This window comes from Spermophilus citellus (genome assembly GCF_964194105.1).
Source record: "Spermophilus citellus genome assembly, chromosome: 2".
NCBI lineage: Eukaryota > Metazoa > Chordata > Mammalia > Rodentia > Sciuridae > Spermophilus > Spermophilus citellus.
In genome coordinates this window covers 79,416,139-79,440,239 of record NC_138183.1, presented here as the reverse complement: position 1 = coordinate 79,440,239, position 24,101 = coordinate 79,416,139, and the positions used below count along the sequence as shown (strand labels likewise).

General features: G+C 38.5%; 1 protein-coding gene across 7 annotated transcripts in view; it reads left to right on the top strand.

The window, feature by feature from the left end:
* The window catches only part of LOC308634290 (centrosomal protein of 78 kDa-like), a 289,426-nt gene that overhangs the window by 231,035 nt on the left and 34,290 nt on the right, over positions 1–24,101 (top strand). Inside the window, exon 1 of one of the 7 annotated variants that reach the window (XR_014018991.1) lies at positions 21,100–21,231. The exons of 5 other annotated variants lie outside the window; for them this stretch is intronic. The gene's annotated coding sequence lies outside the window, so the exon portion shown is untranslated. One more of the 7 variants, XR_014018992.1, reaches the window with a different exon arrangement.

Genomic DNA, 24,101 nt, shown 5'->3' with positions numbered 1-24,101 from the left:
ACACTGAAAATAAAGAGCTGTATTTGTTCCTCATCTGAAATCACTCTAAACAACTTTAAAAAATAGCTTGTCAATCACAACTACTCACACCCTTTACAAAAAGAGAAGCTTTAATAGAAAACAGAAGCAACAATATGTGGCATGGATTCTGGAATGGGCTAGCACCCAAGAGAAGAAGCAACACTGATTCATGAGCATAGCTACAGGGCCTGGTACAAAGCCAACTTCAAATCCCTCTGATTTTAGAAAAGCTTTTAATTTTTTATCATTTTATGAAATGGTAGTGAATTAGATGCTGATGAATGGCAGTACTGATGACTTGCCTGTCTGCCTTTGCCACAGGGATATTTATCCAGGTGTGTCAGCAGTGCCCATGGCCACATACTTAAAATCTAATGAGGATAAATAATCTTTGCAATTCTTCATTCTGCCTAGGTCTACATGACACCAGAGATGATATGTATTTCCAGCTCACTTACAAACAGTAGTGGAACACATCATCTTGGTTTCATTAACATCATCATCATATACCTTTTCCAAAGGAGTCCTTTTCTATTTTCTCCTAACCTGAGGGTAATGCGTTTTCCAAATAGCATATATATGATTTATGAAAAGATAATTTGAGTGGTCTCAAAATGTCTCAGATCCATAGGGTAATTTCCACAATGAAGGGATGCACATGGAGGTTTCTGTTTAAGTCCTTGAAAAAGACACTGAGAGCAAGATAATATATTTATGGTTCTATTCACAAATTACCTTGGAATTATTTGTAAGTTTTTGGACAATGACTATGTAATTCACAAAGGATAAAAAATGAAAGAATTGCAACTAGAGGTACCAAATATAAAGGGATGAAAAAACAGAGACACAAATTTAAGCAGAAAAATAGGAAGGATGCAACTATTTTTGATCAAACTTAGATTTACTTAAGCATTCTGGTATAATCATCTAAGTCCAATTTCTTAACCAACTATGACACAGGTAGTAGTAATACAGTTTCAAAAGTAAAAGAAATGACAAAAAGAGAGATAAGGCAATTTGTTCAAATTCATATACCTGGTGGTGAGTTCAGGATTAAGAATAACTGTAAGCTTAATGATTGTTCTGCTAACCCTAAGCTGTCCTTCATAGAATCATTTACCATTAATTTATTTCATTACTCAAAAACAAGACAAATACACATATAGGGCATTGATGGCAATGAGTCAGTACCTAGGCATGAGATATTTTAAATATTCTCTGACAATATTATAGTGACAGTAGATGCTGAAACCTCACCGTCGTGTTTTAGATAGTGCTTCTCAAGCTTTAATGTGCTTACTGATCAGCTGAAGATCTTTTTAAAATTGATATTTAAAAAATAATTAAATATATTTTGTAACTAGTACATAAAAACATAAATTATATGTATTAATTAGATACCATGTGATGTTTCAATACACACATAAATTCTGTAATCTTCAAATCAATTTAAACAAATCTATTTCACCAAAAATTTATCATTTATTTGTAGTGAAACTTTCAAAAATCCTTTATTTTAGCTTTTTGAAATGTACTAGACATTATTTTTATCCATGGTAACCCTACTGCAAAATAGCACACCAGAATTTCTTTCTCCCATAATTTAGTATTTATTGATCAACTTTTTCCCATAACCTCTAGTAACCACTACTCTACTCTCAACTTCTATGACATCACCTTTTATAAATTCCACATATGAAGAAGGTCATCTAATATTACTTTTTCTGTCCCTGATGTAATTCACTTAACATAATGATGTCCAGTTCCATCTGTGTTGAAAAATAACAAGATTTCATTCTCTTTATGGCTAAATAGTATTCCATTGTATTTGCATATCATATTTCCTTTGTTTATTCATTTTTTGGACATTTAGGAGTTCTCATTTCCTGGAATTTGTAAGGATAAAATTGTTGTATGACTTTGAAGATGTTTTGTAATCTTTCTGCAATTCACTGTACTTATGACTTATCTATAAGTCGGGATATAACCAGTATTTAATTCATAATTTTACTTTGAAGATTGTCTGCACTTAGAACAAAAATAGACTGATACAGTTCCTGCCTCATTCTATACACTCATCACATGTTTAGTTGTGATAATTATTAATTAAATAATAATTATGTGCCAAGTTCTACTTGTTGCTATGTACTTTATTGTATTATATCATGTAGCCTTCACAACATTTCTTATGATCCTCTTTTTTTATTTTTTTTTTTAGAGAGAGAGAGAGAGAGAGAGAGAGAGAGAATTTTTTAATAGCATAATTTTACTCTTCAGAATGGTTTCCATAGTGGTTGCACCAATTTGAAGTCCCACTAGCAATGTATGAGTGGATCTTTTTTCACCACATTCCTGCCAACATTTATTATTGCCTGTCTTCTTGATGATTGCCATTTTGACAGGAGTGAGATGAAATCTCAGAGTAGTCTTGATTTTCATTTCTCTAATTGCTAGAGATGTTGGACACTTTTTCATATATTTGTTGATGTGTTTCTTCTTCTGTGAAGTGTCTGTTCAGTTCCTTAGCCCATTTATTGACTGGATTATATGTTTTATTGGTGATAAGTTTTTTATATATCCTGGAGATTAATACTTTATCAGAGGTTCATGTGATAAAGATTTTCTCCCATTCTGTAAGCTCTCTGCTCACTTTATTAATTGTTTCCTTTGCTGAGAAGGAGGTTTTTAATTTGAATCCATCCCATTTATTAATTTTTTATTTTATTTCTTCTGTTTTAGGAGTCTTGTTAAGGAAGTCAGATCCTAGACCAACATGGTGAAGATTTGGGCCTACTTTTTCTTCTATTAGGTGCAGGGTTTTCATTCTATTGCATGTCTTTGATCCACTTTGAGTTGATTTTTTTTGCAGAGTGAGAGATAGTGGTTTAATTTCATTTTGCTGCATATGGATTTCCATTGTTGCCAGCACCATTTGTTTAGTAGGCTACCTTTACTCCAGTGAATGTTTTTGGCACCTTTGTCTAGTATGACATAACCATATTTATGGAGATTTGTCTCTGTGTCCTCTATTCTGTACCATTGGTCTACAAGTCTATTTTGGTGCCAATACTATGCCATTTTTATTACTATAGCTCTGTAGTATAATTTAAAGTCTGGTATTGTGATGCCTCCTGCTTCATTTTTCTTGCTAAGGATTGCTTTAGCTATTCTAGGTCTCTTATTTTTCCAAATAAATTTCATGATTACTTTTTCTATTTCTATGAATAATTTCATTGCGATTTAAATAGGAATTGCATTAATCTGTAATACAATTTTGGTAGTATGGCCACTTTGACAATATTAATTCTGCCTATCCAGCAACATGAGAGATCTTTCCATCTTCTGAGGTTTTTTAAAATTTCTTTCTTCAGTGTTCTGTAGTTTTCATTGTAGAGGTCTTTCACCTCTTTTGTTAGATTGATTCCCAGGTATTTTGTTGAAGGTATTGTGGATGGAGTAGTTTTTCTAATTTCTCTTTCAGTGGGCAAGAGAGTGGAATGATGATCTACAGGCCAAGGAATGTCAAGGATTGCCAGCAACCACCAGCACTAGGAAAGAGGCATGGGAAAGTTTTCCTCGGAGCCTCCAGAAGGAACAAGACTTGCTGACACCCTGGGTTTTTTATATCCAGCATCAAGAACCATAAGAAATTAGATTTCTGGTTTTTTAAGCCATCCAGTTTGTGGCTGTTTGCTACAGAGCCCTAGGAAGCCAATACACTCATGTCTGCTGTATTTCATTCAATGAGACAGCAATGAAGTCCTGCATCGCTTTAAGGGAAAGTAAATAGATACAACTTCTAGGAGAGTAGAAAAGTTCAGAAAGGGACTGAAAATACTGCCATGGTCCTTTGTGGAAAATATAATCTTCCACAAGTAGAAAATAGCAGTCCTGAAAATTTGAATACTTTCTGGCAGCTCTTTTGCTGCATCCTATATCCTGGGATATATAAAAGTTTGATATATATATATATATATATATATATATATATATATATATACACACACACACACACACACACACACACACATATGTGTTTATATATATATATATATATGTGTGTGTGTGTGTGTGTGTGTGTGTATATATATATATATATATATATATATATATATATATATATACATTTTATATGTAGTTTATAAATACACACACACACCCACACACATATATATGTGTATATACTTTTTTTTTTTTTGGTGGTGGTAGTGAGGATTGAACATAAGACCACACATATGCTAGGCAAGCACTGTATCACTAAGCTATACCCCAGTCCCAAGTTTCAGTACAAATACTGGGGTTAGAATCCCCTTCTTACCAATTAATTCTGAGATTAGTCTCATAGATGGTGATTTATCTTTGGAATACATATGTTCAAAGCCAGCAAAAACTGAAAGCACTTTTCATATTTATTTCCTGTGTCAAAGAAAGCTTTGAATGAAGTTCAATGATATAGTTTGACATAAACTGCAATTGTAATTTTGAATGCATTTTCAAATGTATAACTTTTGTGATAGTTTTAACAGGTTTATAGAATTATAATTCACATACCGTATTCACAAACCATAGTTTTATATCTATATCTATATATCTACATATATATGCTATTGGTTCTTATGAGTTACCATCATCCAATTTTAGAAGATTTTTATCTTGCCCAAAGAAACTCATACACTAACAGTTATTCACTGTTCTCCCCAACTCTCAGCCCTAGGCAACTGCTACTCTACTTTCTGTCTCTGCAGATTTGCCTATTCTGAGCATTTCATATATGAAATCATATAAAATGCAATCATTTGTGAATGGCTTCTTTCACCTTGCATAGTGCTTTCACGGCTCATTTGTGTTGTAACATGCATCAACATTTTTCTTTTAATGGCTGAATAATATTCCATTGACACATTTTGTTATGATTTATCAGTAAATTGATATTTATTTTCAATTTGGGTTATTATTGTAAATACACTTCTTTGAACATTTATGTACCGATTTTTGTATTAACATGGTTTTATTTCTCTTGAGTATATATCTAATAGTGGAATTGCTGAGTCATAGGGCAACACTATGTCTAATATTTTGAGGAATTGTCAAAGTTTTGCAAAATGATTATGCCATTTTGCATTGCCCCCAGCAATATATAAGGGTTTCAATGTCTTGCCTAATGCAATAGTCTATGTTCTGTCCTGGAGAAAGTTTAATATACACTTGAGAATAATGCTTGTTTGCTATTGATGAGTTGAGTGTTTAATTGATGTTTGTTAGGTCTAATTAATTTAGAATATTATTCGAGTCTTTAATATTCTTGCCAGTCTTCTGACTAGTTGTTTTCCCATTGTTGACAGTGGGATATTGAAATCTCCAATAATATCACATTATCTATTTTCCCTTCAATTGTTAGTCTTTTCTTCATGACTTTTCTTTTTTTGGGGGGGGGAAACATGATTATAATTTTTGTGTCTTGCTGATGGATTTACCCTCTTTTCATTTTAAAATGTCCCCTTTTGTATCTAATAACATTTTATACTTTAAAGTCTTTTTGGTTTTTGGTATTAGTATAGGCAGTTCAGCATTCTAATAGTTGCTGTTTTCAGGAAATATGTTTTTTCACACTTTTTCTTTGAACATATTTGTATCTTTGAATCTAAGGTGTGTGTCTTCTATAGACACTTTGATCTTCTTAAAATCTAGCTTGATAGTCTTTGCATTGGGGTTGTTTAATGCATTCACATTTAGTTTTATTATTGATATGGTAGTATTGTATGTGTCATTTTGTCGTTTGTTTCCTATGTGTTGCTTTCTTATTGCTGCTCTATTTCTCCTTTATTATTTATTTTTATATTGAGCAGATATTTTCTAGTATAATAGTATTTTAATGATCTCTAACTGTATTTTTGGAATTATTAGTGTCTATAAGGCTTATAAAATATATCTTATCATAATCTAATTCATATTTATAATAACTTCATTACAGTGAAATATAAAAGCTGTATTCTTATATAGTTCCATGCCTTACTCCTTTTTGGTTTTATTGCATTTATACATATTACACATCCCACAGTACATTTTTATTATTATTTCTTTATATAATCAAGTCTTTTAAAGAAGCTGTGAGGATAATGGAGAAAAACATTTATAGAGTTTGTTAGGTCTATCTATTTATTTATCATTTCTGATTCTCTTCATTTCTCCCTCTGAATTCCAGTTACAATCTGATGTCAATAAAAGCCTGGATCCAAATTTGTTCTGTCTCCTTTGTGCTGCTATTGTCAAATACACTATATTTCTATATGTTGTGTGGATAAAAATCTAAACATAAACATATTATTTGTGCAAATACTTTTAAAACCAGTTGAGAAAAACAGAAGAAGAAATTTGAAATATACTCTTCTATAATTAGCTACACAATTAATTTAATTAGTGTTCTTGTTTTGTTTTGTTTTGTTTTTGTGAACTTGTGACATGTTTTGGCTCTTGGAATATGGCAGACATAGGTGGTGAATGTTTTATATGAGCTTGCCCTATTGGACTTACCTCTTGTGCTTTACCAACCATCAACACAGGGCTCACTTCTTGTACTTCATGAACGTGATTCAGCTATCATGTACGCTGGAAGCTGATGCCCAGAGTTGGGCCCCAGGGTAAGATCTATGGAACAGACCTCAAACTGAACCAAAGCATGGAGCAATACCCAGCCATCTGAAGGTCTAAAATAGTCATTACAACTAACCCATAGATTTAAAAAAATAAATTATTTTTGTTCGTATCACTGAGTCTTATGCTTTGATTTACAGCATTATGGCAGCAACAGCTGACTAATATGAAATCCTCAAAATCAATGTTACATAGATGCCTTGTTATGGTATGGATATGAGGTGTCCTCCAAAAGGTCATGGTGAGACAATGTAAGAATGCTCAGAGGTAAAATGGTTATATCATGAGGGATGTAACCTAATCAGTGGATTAATCCACTTGAATGGATTAACTGGGTGATAACTATAGACAGCTAGGGTGTGACTAGAGGAAGAAGGCACTGGAGGCCTGATTTTGAGGTTTATGTTTTGTCCCTGCCACCTTGCTTTCTCTTTGCTTCTGGCTGTCATGAACTGAGCAGCACTCTTCCACCATGACCTTCTGCCATGATATTCTCTTTCACCTCAGGCCCAGAGGAATGGAGTTGACCCACCATGGATTGAACCCCTGAAACTGTAAGCCAAAGTAAACTTTCCCTCCTTTTAAGTTGTCCTGGTCAAGTCTTTTGGTCTCGGTGACAAAAAACTGACTAATGTGTGGCTGCTACCATGCCTACATGTGAAGCTACCTTGTAGTTAGAAGTTTTGAGAATTCTTGAACTTCTGTTACCTCTTTAACACATTTTATATGGTTAAAGTTCCTCAAGTAAAATTGGTAATGTGCCATAAAATGTCTCCCTAAACCTTTATTAAATATAAAGCAAAATAATTTCTATTCTGTTTCTCCTTGTATGTAACAAAAATTGTGTGTGTGTGTGTGTGTGTGTGTGTGTGTGTGTGTCTAAAAGAAAGAAAAAATATAATGGAACATCTCTGGAGATAGCAGTTATTCCCAGGGGAAAATTACAATCAATATGGGCATTTCACCCAGTATATAGCCCTGGTGCAACTCAGTGCCTCTAAATACCAAAGGAACAAAGCCACTTAATAAATATTGGATCTCTCTCTCTCCACTTGAGAGAGAACACACTGTTCTAAAGAGTTGCAGGGATGCTCTTAGCAGCTATTTGCAATGCTGTGAACTTGGGTATTGTGTTGCTATGAAGCAACATATTGTCCAAACCTAACCCTCTCTTATAGGATCTTTGAAGAGGAAAAAGAAAGAGCCAATGAACACATTCTAATGGAGACTCATTCATTCAGTTATTCATTCACTCAATAATTACTGATCAGGTTGACTATGTGCATAATACAGACACAGAGATCCCAGCTTATGGATATTTAGATTCCAGAGGAAGAGATAAGATATGTTTCAGATATGCCCTGTTAAACTTTCTGCAAGTTCAAAGGAGAGATGGGAACCATATTTTTCTTGGATTCTCAGTAAAATTTTCCCAGGGAGGGAGGATTAAGGATAGTGGCTGGAAGAATGTGTATTTTAGGGGCTGGGGATGTGGCTCAAGTGGTAGCACACTTGCCTAGCATGCATGAGGCACTAGGTTCGATTCTCAGCACCACATAAAAATAAAATAAAGATATTGGAAAAAAAATGTGTATTTTAATAGACAGAGATGGAAGGGAGAAAAGATAATTAAACCCATAACACAAAAGAGACAGGAAAGTCAGATTGTGGAGGGTCTTGTTTGTCAATATTGAGAGTTTGGGTTACATTCTGTTTGCAATGAGAGTCATGAAAGGCTCTGGCATGATCAAGGAACCTGTGGAGGTATGGTAAGAGATGAAAGAAGAGCTTGAATGTAGAGGACACTCTATTCTCTGAAGCAATACTCGTACTCTAGGTGGAAAATAGTAAATGGTGTGGAACTCAGGTAATAGCAATGCATATAGAGGTAAGGGAGAAGCATGAAAGATGCTTAAAAGGGTCCTGGTCATTAATTGGAGAGTTCATTTATTCGCTTGACAGAGAATGTCAGTAAGATATTGCAGCTAGTTGCTGGGGCACAAGAATGGGCAAAACATGCATAATTCCTCCCTCTTGTATGGTATAGTAAATATTTACCTTAAAATGAATGTGAAATAGGATGCAGATTATGAATGAGAATTACATGTTATAAGAGCTTGTGGTGGGAGATTTGATGAGTCAGGGAGGAAAGGAAAAAATGCTACCTTGACAAGGCGACTTGTGAACTGAACAGAATATAGGGTGTGAATTAGGTGCAGATTGAAAGGAAGTACACTGTCGGCAGAGGGTACAGCATGATCAGTGGCCCGTTGTAAGCAAACAGGCCTCAAATGAGGTCACTGTGGAAGGGACTCGGGTATAAGATGAGGCTGCAGAGACCATACCACATCATGTCTGGAGGATGCAGCACCCTGTCGACTAGTGCTAGTTCAAGCGTCAGTGCCAAATGTGGTAAGGAGCTTGTTCTAGAATGTGTAAGTCAGCACACTGCTTCTTTTATCAAGAAAATCTGAGGGGACCCAACATGGCGGCCGGCGAGGAAGCAGCACTTTCAGTATCTCCACATTAACGGGATCAGAAAGACCCATTAATACACCCAGATTCTACCGACTGAGGAACTTCCAGCAAAATTCTGCTGAAAGGAGACCTGCCGGGAATTAGTAAGTTTATTAGAGGTGACAGTTTGTCCCAGACGAGTGAATCTTGGCCACGCGGTGCAGAGGTCCAGTCCCGCTGCCAGCCGCCGCCAAACGGCCGCCGGCGCCGCCTGCCCGGTTCTGCAAACGGCCCCCGGCGGCCGGACCCGGCGCGGCGAGAAGGGTCCCCGCCCGCACGTCAAACAGCCCCCCCCCCCGCCCGCCCAGCTCAGGAGGCGACGTGAAGGGAATCTAACCAAGCCTTTATGAAATAGCGAACTGGGCTGCGTACGGGGGTTGCTGAAGTGCTGAGCCTGGTGCTCAGAGCAGAGGCTTTAATCGAGACTTTGCGCAGCTTGTTAGAGCTCCTTTCACCATTAGTCTGTAGTGGACCACCCGGCCAAACAGCAGAAAAAACAAAGAGATTGAAAAAGAGACGCTTGGCTCCCGGACGCTTTCCTGCTCAGAGCCGCGGGCGCTTTGCGCCCATCTGCTTCCTCTTTCACTCCGCTCCCGGCAGAGAAGCTAAATGGGTAATCAGCAGTGGATCGTAAGTACCTGAGGCAAAGAAAGCTCAGTACTCCCCGCCCTTTTTTTTTTTTTTTTGAATATTGTCTATACAGGGAGAGTTAGTGGACTGAAATTGTTGGCTGGGCTAGGGTTTCGGGGCTGAAAATCCACTCTGCGGGAGCCGCCATTTGCTTTCAGCATGCTGTCTTAATGGCCCTGTCTACACGGTCCAGCAGCCGCATCTAGAGACTGGAACTGGGCTGCGTGCCGAGCCCTGTCCTCCGAAGGCTGGACCACGGCCTCAAGCGCCTCGGTCGCCTGTTCCCTGCTGCACCTTGGGGCAGAGCCTGCTCTGGGGTCGTTCGGCATCCCCCTGCGAGGGGACCCGTGCTCCGGAGGAGGGGGTTGGAGAGCCGCGGCGGCAGCCGCTTGGGCCCCGGGAGCTAGGCACCGGGCCGAGGAGCAGCGGAGGCCGCGGCGGCGCTGCTAAGGTCGCGGACAAGCGCGGCGCCCAAGAGCGCAGGCCAGAGGTGGAGGCGATGGCAGCAGGGTTTCAGTTCTAGAAAACTGGACTGGAAACAGAAGCAGCAGTTTGTATAACCCCAAGATCTTGCTTATGCCAGGAAACTGTAAGGGTAACATGAATATCATTGAGGAGGTCTAATACGGCAGCAGGCGTGGAGAGATCAAGTCTCTGACCTCTTCAACTGCGTGGGCATAGGGAGCTGTAAATTATCTAAAGCCTATTTGCTCAGGATCACTAGGCAATGCTGAGCTGACGTGGAGCTAAGGCGTACACTTTGGGCCCCTCAGAAAACACACACTGAGCACATATCTGCTGCGTTTAAGCCCCGGATCATGTGCTTCTCGTGACTCGGCACTAACGACCCCGCTGAAATAACTAGTCGGCCCACCTGATCTCACAGAGGTAAAAAAAAAAAAAAAAAAAAAAAAAAAAAAACAGAGCACCATAGCCAGACCCAGGGAATCAGGAGTGATGTGGGACTAGCGGTGCAGAACTCCCGGCTATCGCTCCCACCAAGGCTGACAAGAGAGGTCCCTTGCACCAGCTACCAGGGGAGTTGCTACCTGAGGGCAAACAAATTCACTGGGGGTCCTCAGCCCCAAGCCCTACAAACTTAGGGTCCGAGGGAGGCAAACAGAAAGGGTGTGCCCAGGCATTCATGAAAACAGGGCTCCCAGGAGCAGCAGACCTGGCGTGTAGCCAGTAATGTGGTAAGCGTCACATGCGATTGGGGCCTGGATTGAGGAACCACAAGAGAAGGACCTAGGCATTCAGGACTGGAGACCCGCACAGTCTGGGAAGAAGAGCTGAGGCACAGTGATTGGTTCCCACCTATCAAGAGGAGAAGCCTGGCTCAGTGGGCATAGCTCCACCTACTGGAAGAGAAGTTAATCGAGCTCTATGACTGCATTTATTATTATTATTTTTTTTAATGATTATTATTAGTATTTTTTTATTCTCACTTTTTGTAGTTGACGTTGTTGTTGTTCTTTAACTTTCTTATTAATGGTTTCAATTTTTTTAAATTATTTTATTCTATTATTATTACTATTATTTTTTAAACTTCAATTTCCATTTTTTATTACCATTATAATTTTTTTCGTTTGTTTTAAATTTTTATTTTTTCGTTTTTTCTCTCTTTCTTCTCACTTTTTTTCTTTTGTCTTTTCATTTCTTTTCAACTTTCTTATTCCCCCTCTCTTGAACTCCACCTGCCTACACTCACTCTCTTTAGGGACTTCTTCCATTCCATCTAATACCTCTCCTCCCAAGCATCAAATAAATTTATAAGAGTAAACAGTAACTCAGCAGTCAAACAGAACAAGAAGTATCATGAGCATAAAAAAGCAAGGAAGAAAAGGAGTACAAACAATGAAAGACAGCCTAAATATTCAGGAGGACCTGGAGTCATCAGAAAAATGGCCATATAAAGAACTCAAGGAACACCTTAGACAGATGGAAAGGAACCTTAAAGATCACATTGAAAATGAATTACAAAAACAGATAAAAGAAGAAGTTAAGCATCTTTATCAGGAGATAGAGATTATAAAAAAAATCAAACAATAATTCTAGAAACGGAGGAAACGATAAACCAAATTAAAAACTCAATCGAGAGTATCACTAACAGAGTGGAGCAAGTAGAAGCCAGAACGTCAGATAATGAAGACAAAATATATCATCTTGAAAAGAGTCTAGCCAACTCAGATAGGCTGGTAAAAAATCACGAGAAAAACATCCAAGAGATTTGGGATAACTTAAAAAAACCAAACTTACGAGTCATCGGGATAGAGGAAGGCACAGAGATTCATGCCAAGGAAATGAGTAACTTGCTGAAGGAAATAATTACAGAAAACTTTCCAGAAATAAAAAAGGAAACAGATATACAAATTGTAGATGCATACAGGACACCGAGCACACAAAATCACAGTAGACCAACGCCAAGACACATTGTTATGAAGCTATCCAATATACAGAACAAAGAGAAAATATTAAAAGCTACAAAAGCAAAGAGGCAGATTACATTTAGGGGTAAACCAATAAGGTTGACAACGGATTTTTCATCACAGACGCTGAAAGCGAGAAGATCCTGGAACAACGTATTTCAAACACTGAAAGACAATGGATGCCAACCAAGAATTCTGTATCCAGCAAAATTAAGCTTCAGATACGACAACGAAATAAAAATCTTTCATGATAAACAAAATCTAAAAGAATTTGTAGCCAGAAAACCAGCATTGCAAAGCGTCTTGAGCAAAACACTACACGAGGAAGAAATGGAAAACAATAACCAAAACCATCAGCGGGAAGTGCCTCGGTAAAGACAGAGGATGGGGGGAAAGCTAATCATGGAGAAACAAACTAAATTAGGAAAAAAAAAAGAGATAAATAATCAAACATGGCAGGAAGTACAAACCATATATCAATAGTAACTCTAAACCTTAATGGCTTAAACTCTCCAATAAAGCGACATAGGCTGGTAACATGGATTAAAAAAACAAATCCAACAATATGCTGCCTCCAGGAGACACATCTGATTGGAAAAGACATACACAGGCTCAAGGTAAAAGGTTGGGAAAAAATATACCAAGCACACGGTCCTCGTAAGCAAGCAGGCGTGGCCATTCTCATATCGAATAAAATCGACTTCAAGACTAAGTTAATCAAAAGGGATAAGGAAGGACATTATATACTGTTAAAAGGAACCATTCACCAACAAGACATAACAATTATCAATATTTATGCACCAAATAACGGTGCTGCGACGTTCATAAAACAAACTCTCCTCAAGTTCAAGAATCAAATAGACCACAACACAATAATCATGGGTGACTTCAACACACCTCTCTCACCATTGGACAGATCCTCCAAACAAAAGTTGAATAAAGAAACTATTGACCTCAATATCACAATCAATAACCTAGACTTCACTGACATATATAGAATATATCAACCATCATCAAGTGGATATACTTTTTTCTCAGCAGCACATGGAACCTTCTCAAAGTAGATCATATATTATGCCATAGGGCAACCCTCAGTAAATATAAAGGGGTTGAGATAATACCATGCACTTTATCAGATCATAATGGAATGAAACTGGAAATCAATGATAAAAGAATGAAGGAAAAATCCTACATCACATGGACAATGAACAATACGTTACTGAATGATCAATGGGTTACATAAGACATAAAGGAGGAAATCAAAAAATTCTTAGAGATAAATGAAAATACAGACACAACATATCGGAATCTATGGGACACAATGAAAGCAGTTTTAAGAGGGAAATTCATCGCCTGGAGGTCATTCCTCAAAAAAAGGAAAAACCAACAAATAAATGAGCTCACACTTCATCTCAAAGCCCTAGAAAAGGAAGAGCAAAACAATAGCAAATCTAGCAGAAGGCAAGAACTAATTAAAATCAGAGCAGAAATCAAAGAAATTGAAACAAAAGAAACTATTGAAAAAATTAACAAAACAAAAAGTTGGTTCTTTGAAAAAATAAATAAGATCGACAGACCCCTAGCCATACTAATGAAGAGAAGAAGAGAGAGAACTCAAATCACTAACATACGGGATGAAAAAGGCAATATTACAACAGACGCTTCAGAAATACAGAAAACAATTAGAAATTATTTTGAAAACCTATATTCCAATAAAATAGAAGAAAGTAAAGACATCGATAAATTCCTTAAGTCATATGATTTGCCCAGACTGAGTCAGGAGGAAACTCACAACTTAAACAGACCAATATCAATAGATGAAATAGAAGAAGCAATTAAAAAACTTCCAACCAAGAAAAGCCCAGGACCGGATGGGTATACAGTAAAGTTCTACAAAACCTTTAAAGAAGAATTAATACCAATACTTTTCAAGTTATTTCAGGAAATAGAAAAAGAGGGAGCTCTTCCAAATTCATTCTATGAGGCCAACATCACCCTGATTCCGAAACCAGACAAAGACACCTCAAAGAAAGAAAATTACAGACCAATATCTCTAATGAACCTAGATGCAAAAATCCTCAATAAAATTCTGGCGAATCGGATACAAAGGCATATCAAAAAAATTGTGCACCATGATCAAGTAGGATTCATCCCTGGGATGCAAGGATGGTTCAATATACGGAAATCAATAAATGTTATTCACCACATCAATAGGCTTAAAGATAAGAACCATATGATCATCTCAATAGACGCAGAAAAAGCATTTGACAAAGTACACCATCCCTTTATGTTCAAAACGTTAGAAAAAATAGGGATAACAGGAACTTACCTCGACATTGTAAAAGCTATCTATGCCAAGCCTCAGGCTAGCATCATTCTGAATGAAGAAAAATTGAAGGCATTCCCTCTAAAATCTGGAACAAGACACGGATGCCCCCTATCACCACTTCTATTCAATATAGTTCTCGAAACACTGGCCAGAGCAATTAGACAGATGAAAGAAATTAAAGGCATATAAATAGGAAAAGAAGAACTTAAATTATCACTATTTGTGGATGACATGATTCTATACCTAGAAGACCCAAAAGCGTCTACAAAAAAACTACTAGAACTAATAAATGAATTCAGCAAAGTGGCAGGATATAAAATCAACACACATAAATCAAAGGCATTTCTGTATATCAGCGACAAAACTTCTGAAACGGAAATGAGGAAAAACACTCCATTCACAATATCCTCAAAAAAAATAAAATACTTGGGAATCAACCTAACAAAAGAGGTGAAAGACCTATATAATGAAAACTACAGAACCCTAAAGAAAGAAATAGAAGAGGATCTTAGAAGATGGAAAAATATACCCTGTTCATGGATAGGCAGAACTAACATCATCAAAATGGCGATATTACCAAAAGTTCTCTATAGGTTCAATGCAATGCCAATCAAAATCCCAATGGCATTTCTTGTAGAAATAGATAAAGCAATCATGAAATTCATATGGAAAAATAAAAGACCCAGAATAGCAAAAACAATTCTAAGCAGGAAGTGTGAATCAGGTGGTATAGCGATACCAGATTTCAAACTATATTACAGAGCAATAGTAATAAAAACAGCATGGTACTGGTACCAGAACAGGCGGGTGGACCAATGGTACAGAATAGAGGACACAGAGACTAAACCACAAAGCTACAACCATCTTATATTTGATAAAGGAGCTAAAAACATGCAATGGAGAAAGGATAGCATCTTCAACAAATGGTGTTGGAAAAACTGGAAATCCATATGCAACAAAATGAAACTGAATCCCCTCTCGCCATGCACAAAAGTCAACTCAAAGTGGATAAAGGAGCTTGATATCAAATCAGAGACTCTGAGTTTGATAGAAGAAAAAGTTGGCTCCGATCTACAGATTGTGGGGACGGGCTCAAAATTCCTTAATAGGACACCCATAGCACAAGAGTTAATAACAAGAATCAACAAATGGGACAAACTGAAACGTTTTTTCTCAGCAAGAGAAACAATAAGAGAGGTAAATAGGGAGCCTACATCCTGGGAACAAATTTTTACTCCTCACACATCAGATAGAGCCCTAATATCCAGAGTATACAAAGAACTCAAAAAATTAGACAATAAGAAAACAAACAACCCAATCAACAAATGGGCCAAGGACATGAACAAACACTTCACAGAGAAGGACATACAATCAATCAACAAGTACATGAAAAAATGCTCACCATCTCTAGCAGTCAAGGAAATGCAAATCAAAACCACCCTAAGATACCACCTCACCCCAGTAAGATTGGCAGCCATGATGAAGTCAAACAACAATGAGTGCTGGCGAGGATGTGGGGAATAGGGTACTCTGGTACACTGCTGGTGGGACTGCAAACGGGTGCGGCCAATTTGGAAAGCAGTATGGAGATTCCCGGGAAAGCTGGGAATGGAACCACCATTTGACCCAGCTATTGCCCTTCTCGGACTATTTCCTGAAGACCTTAAAAGAGCACACTACAGGGATACTGCCACATCGATGTTCATAGCAGCACAATTCACAATTGCTAGACTGTGGAATCAACCCAGATGCCCTTCAATAGATGAATGGATAAAAAAAAATGTGGCATTTATACACCATGGAGTATTACGCAGCACTAAAAAATGACAAAATCACGGAATTTGCAGGGAAATGGATGGCACTAGAGCAGATTATGCTTAGTGAAGCTAGCCAATCCCTAAAAAACAAATACCAAATGTCTTCTTTGATATAATGAGAGCAACTAAGAACAGAACAGGGAGGATGAGCAGGAAGAAAAGATTAGCATTAAACAGAGACATGAGGTGGGAGGGAAAGGGAGAAAAAAAGGGAAATCACATGGAAATGGAGCGAGACCCTCATTGTTATACAAAATTACATATAAGAGTTTATGAGTGGAATGGGATAACAAACATGGAGGTAAATGAATTACAGTAGATGGGGTACAGAGAGAAGATGGGAGGGGAGGGGAGGGGGGATAGTAGAGGATAGGAAAGGTAGCAGAATACAACAGTCACTAATATGGCAGTATGTAAAAATGTGATGTGTAACCGATGTGATTCTGCAATCTGTATTTGGGGTAAAAATGGGAGTTCATAACCCAATTGATTCTAATCTATGAAATATGATTTGTCATGAGCTTTGTAATGTTGTGAACATTCAATAAAAAAAAAGAAAGAAAATCTTGTTCTAAAAAAGCCTGCTGAACTGCCTTAATGCAAAAGTGACTTACACTCTGAAGTGAGCTCTTTATATTAGGAGAACAGTAATAATTCCCAACCAGCAGCCAGTGTGTGGCTCCATGCTGAGTGGAGATGGTTGTGAGTTTTGTCTTTATCCTAAGAGCAATAGGAAATCTCAGAAGGATCTGAAGGGGAAGTGGTAGTGGCTACATTACAGAGCACAGTTTGGAAGGTAGCCAGAGTGAGAGGAAAGACGACAAGGAAGTTTGTGTCTTGTTAAAATAGGAGATGTCCTTTTCAGGTGAGAGAGCAGGAATTTAGAGTGAAGTCCAGTGGCAATCTGAAAAGAGGGAGGGGATTTGGGATAAACATGTGAATATCCCATAAGGAAGGGAGAAGAAAAATGAAAAGTGACCACATGTCAGTTAAAATAAGAGAGCCTATGCTGTCGGCAGGTTGACGTTATGAGACTGGATCCAACAAAACTTGTTTCTCTGGAGTAGGTAAAGAGGGTCAATTTCAAAGATAAGTAGAGGGCACAAGCATTGTGGTTCAATGGAAAGAAAAGTAGCTAGGAAGTCAAGTAAAATATAGTCAAGATCAACTCTGAGTAGAGTATGGTGAATAAGAGGTAACAGGATGCCTTCAGCTGTATTGTGGTCAACATTCACTCACCAGACCCCTTAGAAGAGGAGAGTATATCTCTCATATTGCCCAGTAGCATATCACTCCCACGTCATCACCTGCAGGGAGGCCAAAGCATTTTGTCTTGGGCCAGGTTTGAGCCCATTTTCTCAGAGGATCCCAGAGATGCTGTGCACAGGCACCTTTCATTCACAGTGTTCAGGGCAACATGTGGGTGAACAAACTCACCAGACATCCAAAGAAGAAATAAAACCATAATTTAACTGAAGCAGAGAAGAGATTGTTAGGCAAGGCTTGACAGAGATCTTGCCACAGTGAAAATGAGTAAGCTGAGGAAAAATAAATTTTAAATTCAAATGTTAAATGATTAATTAATATGATGGAGGCTTCCCTGAGCTGTGTCAATAGGCACCAGCCACAAAATGCTGATGACTTGTGATGATGAGGAGATTGTTCCAATAATTAGTCATCATTCAGTACCTCTTCTGTATCAACACTGTGCAAGATTGGCTTAGGGAATACAAGCATGAATGAGACATGCTCCTTGACTATGGAAGGAAAATCATGTAAAAAAGATGCCAGTGTTTTGTACTAAGTGTGTGTTTCAGGAACGTCAGGGAGCAGAGAAGCAGGGCACTAAAGAAATAGGAGAGATGAGTGTTAGGAGAAAAAGGCCTCCCTGGGATGGTGCCCACAAGCCAAGGCTTGGGGAAAAAATTGAAGTTAGACCACTCAGGAGTAGCATGATTAAAGGGCTGGGTAGGAATGACAGTATCAGAAACTTCACGAAGTTCCATGTGTCTAAAGAAGACACATAGGAAGGAATGTAGTAAGAAATAAATCATTGGAGGTACTCCAGTTACGAAGGTGCCTAAATGCCAAGCTAAGGAATACAGATCTGATTCTGAATGTAATGAGAAATCTTTGGCATTCCCAAGATTTGATGTGTGGAGAAAGATATCTTTGTCAGAAGCCATTAATATTAAGGGGGAAGTTCAAATTGAGCCAGAGATAAAATCAGCAAAAGAAACTGCAAAATGTCAGAAAAGGTAGAGGCTGAGGATGGAAACCAAAAGAAAACCAACATGTAGAATAAGTAAGCAAGAGAAATGAAAATTGGAAATGATTTAAATTTTTTACTGACAGGAAAACAGACAAGTGAATTATTTATGTTCTTCTATGGGAATCCTCCATAGCAGGGAAAATGAATGAATTCAAGTTCTATGTATGGACATGGAAGAACCTAGCAATGGGAACAATGAAGCAGGCAAAAACATAGCAGAATGTTACATGCTATTTATTTACAAATGTAGCAGAAATGTAAAACTTGCAAGGATGAATAGCAAGTTCACAAAAGCAATTATCTCAGGGTCTGAGGGCACTGCAGTTGTGATCTGGAAGGCAGTTATACAGGGCTCTTCAATTAAAGTGGTAATGTTTTAGTTCAAGCTGGTTGTTGGATATATGAATGTTTATTTTAATTTGAGCATGTTGCATGACAAAGTCATCACTGTGGCCATATCTGAGGAATTTTAGAGGAATGTGTGTGCATGCATGCACATATGTGTGTATGTGTGTGTGTGTGTGTGTGTGTGTGTGTGTGTTGGTAGTGGGTTGTAATATTCAGAAAGCAACAGATAGAAGAGGAACACTATAATGTCTAAGGCTTGACAGGAAGACTATCATTGGTCTAGAGAAGGGATAAAAATACAGGTTTTGAAGACAATTATCAGGGTTCTTGTACTGACTGAGCTGTATACCACTTAACATCTCTGTTCCCCAGTGTCCTCATTTGTAAACTGTATTTACAAACTACAAAGCATATTCCTTGAGGAGATGATAGGAAAAATAAATAATTTCATACTTATTGCCTAAAAATAATGCCTAGGACATAGTACTAATTATCAGAGTTAGCCATCATCATCATCATCAATACAAATGTAGTGATTCAATGTAAATACAATGAAATACTGAGTTTATGTAACAGTTTACAATTTGCCAACAATTATGTGGGCCAAATAGAAACTACAGAAATTAAGGGTTATTTGTAGAAATTGATAGAAGCATAAAAGATTTAATGGATGACAATCCACTATTCATATATTCCTTATTGAGTGAGTCTCTGTCCTGACTACTCCAAGTACAGACACTTTCCTCAGGAGTTCAGGCTTTTTGTTTGTTTTAAAAAACTGACAGACTGTATGTTTATTTTCCCAGAGTTCATTTTGTTTCTGTCAAAAGTAATGCATTTTATATACAATTAAATGTTCCAATAAAAAAATAAATGAGCATATGATTCTGAATTTTCCTACTGATAGTGAACGGTTTATTTTCAATAACTATTACACTGAACATAATTGTAACTTTTAAAAAGGACTATTGAAAATAAATTATCTGCTTTCTGTGACACAGAAGTCACCCACAAGTACACATTTGCATTTTAACATAACTAACATTAAAAACTAATATTAGTTGAAAATGATAACTAAGTTAAATACTAGCTTTATCTGCTCCAAAGAGAAGACAGAAAACAAAACTGAAGCCATTTGATTTACATGTGGATTTGAGCAGCTTCTCAATTTTTTCTACTGACAGAGTATGGTTGACTTCCAGGAATTGAAAACTTTTTAATAATTTACCCAAGGACTAGACCCTGGTTTATTCTTTTTTTGGGGGGGAGGGGTACCCAGGATTGAACTCAGGGGCACTGGACCACTGAGCCACATCCCCAGCCCTATTTTGGATTTTATTTAGAACAGGGTCTCACTTTCTTGCTTACCACCTCCCTTCTGAGAAGCTGGCTTTAAACTTTGGATCCTCCTGCCTCAGCCTCCAGAGCCGCTGGGATTACAGGCCTGTGTCACTGCGCCCGGCAGGACTAGATCACGTTTTAAAAATGCGTTGCTACATCCATTTCATATATTTATTCAGATCAATCAGTAAACTTTTTATGCAAACTCCACATTATACCCATCTACTATTTCTGGGCTTGGCCAGCCTCCCGGGCTTAAGGCCCCGCCCCTTTGGAAGGCGCAGTCTGCGTGTGGACGCAGCAAGCGCGCTGACGTCTACGCGCACCACCCGCGCCAGAACCCGCCCTCAGGCTTGAACCGCGGTCCCGCGCTGCAGACGTTGATGAGGCTGACGCCAACGGCGCTAACGGCTACGGCCGCAGAGCGGGAGGCAGCGCGGGAAGGCAGCGTCGAGGAGCTGGCCTAGCCTGGGGGCCCTGGCCGTGCTCTTCGGGGCTGAGCCGCTGCTGCTGCGCACAGTGCGGGGCCGCAGCCGCCCGGCGGTGGGAGCTGGAGAGGCTGGGCGAGATCTGGGGCCCCTGGTGGGTGCGGGAGTGGTCTCTGTGGCCGGGATAGCCTCTGGCCATGATCGATTCCGTGAAACTGCGCCGGGACAGCGCAGCGGACTTCTTCTCGCACTATGAGTACCTGTGCGCGCTGCAGGACTCGGTACCTTTGCCCGCCATGCACCTGCCTCCGCGAGGGCGTTTTGGACTTCAATGCCGACCGCCTGCGGGTGGTGGACTGGGCACACCTCCTGAGCACCCTCAAGATTAATGAAGATCTGCCCGTGATCTCCATCAAGAGCTTCTTCCAGCCGTGGCTTGGTGAAACAGGTTTGTGCTCCTCGGTGGGTGCCTCGAAATGGGTTTTCAGATAGGTCCAAGGTGGAGCCTGGGCCCTAGAAGAGGCGCTTTGTGCTGGAGGATGTGTGCAGTACCAGCGAGGCGAACCTGGCAAGTTATTGAAGGTCTTAAGGTACCGAGTTCTCATCCGTAACTTGGGCTTAATAAGAAGACCGAGGATAAGTGGTTGCAAGGATTCCCTGAGTTAATGATGTTTGTAGAATGCTTAGCACAGTTTGGGACGTCATTAAATCTTGGACAGTTGTTTCCTCTTTCATTCAATGTCTTTTTTTTTTTTTTTTTTTTGCCTGATACAAAAAAAGTAAGCGATTAGGAAATTAATATATTCCAACCCTTTTCTTCATTAAAAAAGTGTGTGTGTAAGAATTCTGTAAAGCCCTTTTCAACTATTAGCCACTTAGAGATATAGGGTAATTAGAATCCAGACCCTCCGATTATTCAGAAAACAGGTGAATGACTACATGTGACAAAATGTTATTCCTTCTAGTACTTTTCACATTATAGGGGCTCAAGTCATATTTTCTAAATTGACCTGAAAGAGGCTCACATCTTTCCATTAGTAACCATCAAATGAGTATAAAAGAGATTTTGTTAAAGATGGATGGGGAAAGTAAAGTGTAAATTTATGAATCCAGCCTAATCTGCTTCGTGGGATGTTTGTAGCTAGCTGGGATGCCCTTGTAGTTTTGCCCCCTTCAGGCAGCTGACTGGGGGAGTGGGAGTGGTAAAGTTTTGGAGTAGGGACACTTGAGAATGATAAACTTGGCTCCCTGCAGGATATATTTAGGATGATCTGTTAGGCAAAGTGATTGCTCTTAATGCTTCTGTTCTTTGTTTCTCTTTATTTTTAATTTTTGCAGGTTTTGTATTTGTAAATTCACCATGTTTAACTCCCCTATCAGTATTTGTGGTGCTTTCATGTTCATTATGGACATATGCAAAGCAGCAAAAAAAAAAAAAAAAAATTGTCACCCAACATATATGTTATATCTCACTCTTAATACCTTTTTAATAAAGACAGATCTTGTTAAAAAAATTTTTTTTAAAGTAGTATCATATAACAAAAGTGTACAGATATTAGAGGTGGCCTAGGGTTTGAATTCTGGAGCTTACATTCTATGTGATCTGAGGCAAATTACTTTTTGAACTACAATTCTTACAATTATAAAAAGTATTAAAACAACTCTAAGTGAGTTCTTAGTATTAAAGCAGGTCATGTGTAAAGTGTCCTGCTGGCACTACAATGAGCTTAGTGTGCCTCTGCCCCAAAGGTTCTCCCCTTCTACTGGGGGAGACAGCAAGTAAGCACAAGCATCTGGGTCAGTACTGTGGAAGAAGTGAGCCCAGGTGCTGCAGAGCACAGAAGATTGAAGAGGGAGGTTCAAGGAAGACTTCTTAGAGGAGGTGCCATCCTTTTGAAGGATGTGTAGAACCCAGCCATATGACAGAAGGAAACAGTTTGTGCAGAGTTGGAAATAGAGAATATGGCAAACTGGGGTACAGAACTGAAATTTAGCGTTTGAGAAAGATCTGAGAGTTGAGACTGATGAAGGCCAAATAGATCAGATGTTCAGTGTTTATCCTGAAGGTTGTGGGGAACCAATGAAGGATGTTGAAATGGACTTTTGATTTAGGGCTCTACTATGTCCTCTATATGGAAGACAAATTAAAGTTGGGAAAGAATTGTAATCTAACAGCCCAAATTAAGATAGGGAGAAGGGCTGGATTTTGAATGATGAGAATGGATGGGGCCTGGTGACTAGTTAGAATTTAGAATAGCATCTTTCCCTAAGACACAGGACAACTAGATTAGGTTGGGAAGAGAATCTTAGTTCATCTTTAATGTTTTAAGACAGCTTCCAGATTTGTCTCTGTTAGGTAGATCTAAACCCTAGATACAGATTTGGGCCTTGTGGAAAGACAGGCATGTGAAGATAGGAGAGGATCTAAGTTACCCACAAAGAAGATGGAGAAAATATTTGAAAGGCTTTCAACATTTTCTAAATGGATGGACTTGAGTTATGTTTATAAGCTGAGAGAAAGTAACCAGCTGAGAAGGAGAGTGTGGAGATCTTGGAGAGGAAGTGATTATGGATTTATTTCAAACCTGACTATTAGTCATATGCCTAGTCTTTTTCTAAGGTCTGAGGTTAGCACCATCCATGGTCTGCTCTGCAAGGACCATTCATCACACCCCTGACTGAAGTCACCTTATTCTCTGCATCTCATTCAGATGTTGAATGATCCTGCACCTCTGAAGGGACTTAACCACAGTAATAGCAGAAATCAAAATAAATGAAAAATGAGAGGGATCTTAAGAGTCAAAACTAGTATACTTGATTTTGCCAAATGCTTTATTCTCAGTGTAAGAAAAAACGTATTGTGGACCAATTTCTTTTCAGATATCCTTTGCTGAATCTTATTCCTCTCTCAAATCCAGTGGGTCTAGGTTTTAACCTCTTATATGTCACTTACTCAACCTTAATTACATTTTGCCTGTACTATTGCAGAAGCTCCTAGCTAGTTTTGCTGCCCCTGAACTCGGTTTCCCTTAATTCTTCTGCCTACTTCAGTTCAAGTGATCTTTCTAAGATGAAACCATATGCTTAAAAAAATGTTTAAAGTGACTCACAGGACCGCTGCAAATTGGTGGCACAACTTGTATTTTGTCAAAGGTACTGAAATCTGAGCTGTGTTCTGCCAAGCTTCATGGGGCTAGTTATGCATGAGGAAGGGGTATTTTTTTTTAATTGAAAGCAGGTGCCTTTTTCTAATCCTTTTCTTTATCTAATTGGTCCTCTCACAGTGATACACATATTTTCTGACATGCCAGGAACTCA